Here is a 6,791-nt window from a genome sequence, read left to right on the forward strand (position 1 = left end):
TAAATCATGCCCCAGTTTCTTTTGACTAGGCAATTTTGAATTGTTTATTTGGTTGAACCGAGCCTGGAGCAGGGCAGCCTACGTATCTCACCCCCGATAGGGGAGAATCAGGTCACGCGTAGTTCTGACAGCTTGTTCTTTTGCTTGATTCTGATTTTTCTCCTTTTGTTGACTTTTTCTCTTTGGAACTTTTCTGACTCTATTTTTCTGGACACTCTTTTCTTTTCTTTCTTTTTGGACACATTTTTTTTCTCTACTTTTTTTTTGAAACTTTCCTGACACTATTCTTTTGCTCGACACTTTTCTTTTGAGCTTTGCTGACTCTATCTCGATTCCAAAAGAGGTGTATGAAAGAAAATAAAACTAAGGCTCAAATGGGGAAAACAAAGGATGACACAATGTTTGGATAGCAGAATGAAATGTCTTCGTCATATCAATCCTTGAAAATGCCAGTACACATCATACAATATGAACATGACAAGTGAAGATCATTTGTAACATCTTTTGCAGCATTGACTTTGACTGAGTCTGTGCGTCACTATTTTTTCTGCGCTTTTCTAGCATACAACTCCACTTTTGTTGCATATTCCTTACATTGAATGACTCATGATTTTGTGGAGCTAATTTTTGTTCTGTTCATGCAGCCACTATTTGACCTAATTGAGACATGTCTTTCAATTGATGACCAAGTTATTCTTGTGATTCTCAGAATAAGTGCCTTAATTTCCAAAGAAGGCTTCAACTTGTCACCAAATATCTCAGCACTTTACCTATTTCCTCAGATGTTCTCTTTCACTAACTTAAACCTCTGATTCAATGTTTCATGGTTAAATTGGATTTTAAGATCTGACTGAAAATTCTGCTAGCATGTCATATCACTAGAATCAACATAAAATGCACTATGTGAAGAAAACAAACAAACAACATATATTTGAACACAAAGGGAAAAAGGGACACTCTATTTAATTAAAATAAAAAGATAGAGGGTTCGAACATAAACGACAAAGGGAAAAAACAAGATAAATCTCGAACTACAACCCTGAAATACTTTGAAAAATAGAAAAGACAACAAAACAAACTACCAGACCTCTTCCTAGTAGGGAGATGGGCGACTTCTCAATTGCTCAACCTGACAACTTAGCCACTGGTTTGCCTATCAACAGAACTGGAGCTTCCCTCACTGTCAATGTTCTGCACCATAATTGATCTATCTTAAATCATCTTTTCAATTTTTCTTTTCAAATCTCGACAATCTTCAATACTATGACCCTGGGCATCAGAATGATATGCACATTATGCATTAGGATCAAAATTTCTTAAACGCCGATTAGGAGTGTGCCCAAGGAGAGGAGTGATCATGCCCCTCCGTCTCAATCTCTGGAACAAACTGACATAGGATTCCCCATTAGGAGTGAAATTATCCTTTTCCTTCCTCCCCCTTACGAACTCTGGCCCCGGATGAAACTTAGATTTAGAGGTTCCTTGGTAAATTTATGGGTTTCGAGGACGATGTTGAGGAACAGATGCATGCCATTGTGGATAAGAAGATGGATGGGTACACAATTATGCATTGTTCAAAGGACATTGAGGAAGTAGAATGAAACTCCTTGGATTTTAAAAAGAGGAATCTTGTTGCAGATGAGTAAGTGGATTCGATATGTAAGCTCGAGATTGAGGCTGACAGTATTGGTGAGTTGGACCTCTTAAACTCTGGTTTGGTCCTGGCACGACAATAGGTGAGTTTTCCTTCTTCTTTCCTTCAGTTTCCCTTGATTGATTGCAATATTGTCCTAAATGTTTCACAGAATTATGTTGTCCACCAAGCTCCTCAAATTTTGATGTCTCAAGGCTTGGAGAAAGGTTAACACTTGACAACATGCCCCAGTTTTTTGCATAAAACATCTTCATAGCCTACAAGTCCCAAGAAGCTTTTCATATCATTTTCTACACTCTTAACTTTCCCAATCATTTCCTCTGGCTCTTCTGGCATGCTAGGCTTCTTAGTAAGAAATTTTGACTGACCACTTAATTCAACGGTAGGCTCAAGAGTATAACAATGATCATCAAGAGTATTGAACGTGGATTTACTAGTGGATGGGGAAATACAATCATTAAATTGATAGCCAAAGTGGAAGCCTTAGTAAAAGATTGAGCAATAAAAGCACAGACGGTATATGGTGTTGTGAATGTGGTAGACTTATACTGAGGAGCTAAAGAAAGAGTGGTGAAAGTATTGAGGTGCATTTGATGTGGAATGGATTCTGAGGCATGCTGTAGTGCATCAACAACAGAAGAAAACTGGCTTTGAGATTTTGGTGGAAGACTCAAGGTATTTGCAGGGTCAAAAGTGGAGAACGGAGGTGGAGGCAGCCCACTGGCCCAAGCTCGGTACATTTTCATCATTTGTTGTCTCAGTCTCAAATTCTCTTTCTTTAAACTCTCAATTTCCTGACTCTTTGTTTCATCCATGATGCCACTTTCTATATCCTTGTTGGACACAACTAACCCTTCCTTGGATTTGGTGTGATATGGAGGACCAGCCAGGAAGCCACAAACCAACCACCATAAACTAATTGAATAAGAGGCAACAAATATGTTAGAGTTCAACATTTTCTTCAAAACCTTTTTTTCTCTTTTAGAAAAGATCACCGAACCCAAGAAGGTTGCCTATGTATCTCACCCCCGAAAGAGGAGAATCAGGTGTGCGTAATTTGTGAAGTTTACCAAAATGACCAATTAAACTTTTTTCCTTTCTTTTTTTCTTTTCTTGAAACTTTTAAAAGAGAAGAAAATAATAAATTGTCAAAAGAATAGACTCTTTTTGCATTTTTCACGTTTAAAATTCCTATACAAAATGAAACATATGATTACCAAAGAAAAATCTTTTTGAATTTTCAATTTTGAATTTCATAATGAAACTTGAACCTATTAAAGAAAAATCTTTTTGTAGTTTTATTTTAAAGATGTTTGTGAAACACTTACTCTAAATAAAGAGTGAAGAAAATCTTTTTGAATTTTTGAGATAAGATCAACCAAAAATGAAACCTACGACTATTGAGAAAAAAAAAATTCTTTTCAAGACATGTATGAACACCTACTCTAAATGAAGAGTGAAGAAAATCTTTCTGGATTTTTTAAATAAGATCCCCGAACCAATAATAGGTTGCCTACACATCTCACTCCCAAGAAAGGAGAATTAGGGGTGCGTAGTTCGTCCAGATTTGACAATTAAGGATTAAAACGAACTAAGACTTGACTTGAGAGACGTGATTACAGACGGACGATGAGAAATAAAATCTTTTTGGGTTTTCAATTAGACACTTCACACAAAACTGACATCAACAACTATGAAAGAGAAAAAAAATCTTTTTGGCATTTTCGCTGTATAAAATGTACAAAACTTCTACTATTTTTCATTTTCTTTTATAAAAACTGCTAAAATACTTTTTTGAAAATTTCGAATTATCAATGCATGCTAAAGGAGATAAAGTGAGAAATCTTTTTGATGTTTTAATTTTTGAACAAATGAGTGCAAAAGGTAAAAACTAATCAAAAGCCATAAAGAATTCAAACTTACGAAACACTCCCTTTTTTTTTTGACTCACCTTTTCTTTTTCTCCCTTTTTTTTCAACACTTTCTTGTCTACGCACTTTACTTCTCACACATGTTTTCCCCAAATCGGTCCGTCAAATGACCACGCTACCCTCAGAGATGCAACATCTAGCACGTACGGATGCTTTAAAGGTGAGTCTCCTACAAAGGACCAAGTGGGTCCCGCTAGGTCTCAATATGATGCAGATAAGCATGACCTAAAGGCTAACCTACGCTGGGGTACACTAACAAGGCTGTTCGAGGGTGCGTATGGTCGATAGTGGCTGCGAGAGCTTTCCACCCACTCCATAACACCGACGGCTTCCTCTCCTAAAATAAGGGTGACTCAACTAAAGGTCGTGTACAACACGTGTACTACGGACTTGTTGCAGAAAGAATGACTTGGGTTATCCACATGATGCCAGATATAAAGCGGTAACACATAAAGTAAAACTGTAAACAAAGAGCACGCAGGCACTCAACACTGATAAAATGAATACGAATAATAACACAAATAATGTCTATACACCTATAATATCGAACAAAGCCGATACAACTCCAAAATTAACTCGACTTCTGAAAAGTCCCCAGCAGAATCACCAGAGTTGTCACACCCCTTTTATAACCAAAAAGATTGAATTTTAAAGTTTGAAAGGATTTTTATTATTAAAGTGACAAAATGAAGACAATTGTTTCGAAAAAGAATATTTTTTACATTCAAAACTCAGAGTCGCCACTTGTCATAATTCGGTGTGCCAAGTCACCTTTGAAAAATCATTTTCTAAACAATTTGACTCTTTAAGACTGATTTGCGAAAAGATATTTCGGCTAAGGAATTCTGTTGACCGAGGGGAAGGTGTTAGGCACCCCTCGATCCCGTGGTTCGACCACGGTCGCTTGGTGAAGCATATCGGCTAATTTGATACCAACGAGTGTATAAATCACACAAAACACATAAAACAATCAATCAAACATGCGAAACAAAACAAATCCAAAATATAGTGTTCAGTCCAATTATACAGTCCAAAGTAAAAATGCGAAAAATAAATCCTATTCTAACCTACACTAATCCTAACTACACTCCCGCGCTTTACCCGATGCCTCTGGCCTTCATCACAAATATCTTCTGCCAACATAATACATCGGGGCATTCCCCGGTGAATAATACAAAGTGTCTCGGGGCATTCCCCGGTTAAATGAATACATTTGAATTAAATACGATAAACTAGAAAGAAACATCTACATGCACATTTCAACATTCAACCAAAACAACAAGTTCTAAAATTTACGTACCCGAACCTATATTGCCTATCCGTTTCGACACATCATAAATCTATCACGATTCATATCAACAATAAATCAAAATTAAATCGAATCTATCCTTTTTGTCAATTTTCAATTCTCACCCCCAAATCCCTTTTATCAATCACCACAATTAGCAATCACCATTTAACAATCTATGCTCATTTTTAGTAACGAATTTAAACAACAAAACAATATCAACGAAATCAAGCTATCGTAATCAACCAACACGTAATGCAACCAATCAAAATGAAGAAAATAGAATGAGTTGAAGAAATGGGCCTCAATAGATCTTGCTTTCGTCGATAATAAAGAAAACCTGGACTTGAAACTTCGAATAGAACCCAACTTCAAACTCGATATCGAGAATTGAAATTCGAAACTGGACTCGACGATCGGGTTAAGACGAATAGAAACCCAAATCCCAGAATCAGCAATGAATATCGATAAACCCGAGACAAAATCACTACAGCATGAAAATCAGACCTGTACACAAGAACTATCGTGTGACCAACACATAATATAATCAATTTCAGCGAAGATTCCCTACTGTTTCAACGTTTTCTAGCGAAACTTAACGTCGTCAGCCGGATCTAACTCAAAAATCAAGAGCAGAATAAAGAAATTTCGATATTTCTATAAATGGTTCGAACGGGCAATGACCTAAAGATCGATTTCTTGGCAAGTTTCACCGAAAAAACTCAAAGAAAGACCGAACCTCTCCTTTTTTCAGTCTATTCTCGACCTCCTTTTTTCTCAATTCTCCCTTTTCTCTTTCAATTTTCTTTGTGTGTAACTGTATGTATGTAATAGATGTGTAAATCAGTGAGAGAGAGGTGTGTGGATGGATTTTTTTTTGTGGAGAAGATGAGTATAAAATGGTTCTCTCGTCAGTGAGAGTATTGGTGGCTTTTTTGTTAATGATTGGGCCCCCCAAAAATTGTTGTTATATGTTTGTGCTAATTGTGTTCTCCTTTTTCTTTGTGGGAAAAAGATGTGGTGGGGTCACGTGGGTGGGGTAGTGAGGTGTCTTAATTTCGTAGGAGAGGGTTGTTAATTAGTTATCACAAGAATATTTTGGTTTAGGTTGGTTAGGGATTTTGCTAAGGGTTGTTATTTTTTTGTATTTTTGTGGGATATAATCACACGGGTGAAGGCACGTGGTAAGGTGAACTAAAAACGGATAAAATCAACGTTGAGAGGAACAAAATTAGATGTCTACATATAACAATTACAAATATATTTTTAAAATATGACAAGAAAAACTAAATGAGGAGCGCAATTTAATGCTTAATGAATTCCTTTTAACCAAGCAAATTCTAAACTATGGCCGATAGAATTTTTTTTTTCCCAAGAACTAAAAGAACTTGGTAGCATAAACTTTCAATAGCACAAATGGCACCTTTGAGCCCAAACGAAAATAGAAACTTATTACTGCAATTAGAAATTCATACAAAATTAAATTAAAGAAGTCTAATAGAGAAAAAACACGAAAAATAAACAGAGGAGAAAAAATATAGTATACATATCCTTCTTAAGCCTTTAATCATGACAATATAGGTGGAAAAACAAATACATAATCACTTTAATTGGTCTCTTCAACTGCCCATATGTTCAGATCACATGACCAATATGGCTCTAGTGAGTCCTCGGACAGTGAAGATGCCGGTGAACACGAAGAAAACCAGAAACACAGAGTTACGGCGGGAGGTGGATGAATTACGCGAGCAAATCAGAGTTCAGGGTGATGCATTGGGGGAAATTCGTCAGTTACTGGTAACAATGGCGGAGCGGCAGTCGCGAAACCCACCAGCAGCGGAGGCGGCGAGTTTGGGGGTGAATGGGGAAAACGGAGGTCAGTTCAACAATGGCAACCAATTTAATTTTGGGAACCCTA

The sequence above is a fragment of the Capsicum annuum genome, chromosome 1 (genome assembly GCF_002878395.1).
Source record: "Capsicum annuum cultivar UCD-10X-F1 chromosome 1, UCD10Xv1.1, whole genome shotgun sequence".
In the NCBI taxonomy this organism is placed as follows: Eukaryota; Viridiplantae; Streptophyta; class Magnoliopsida; order Solanales; family Solanaceae; genus Capsicum; species Capsicum annuum.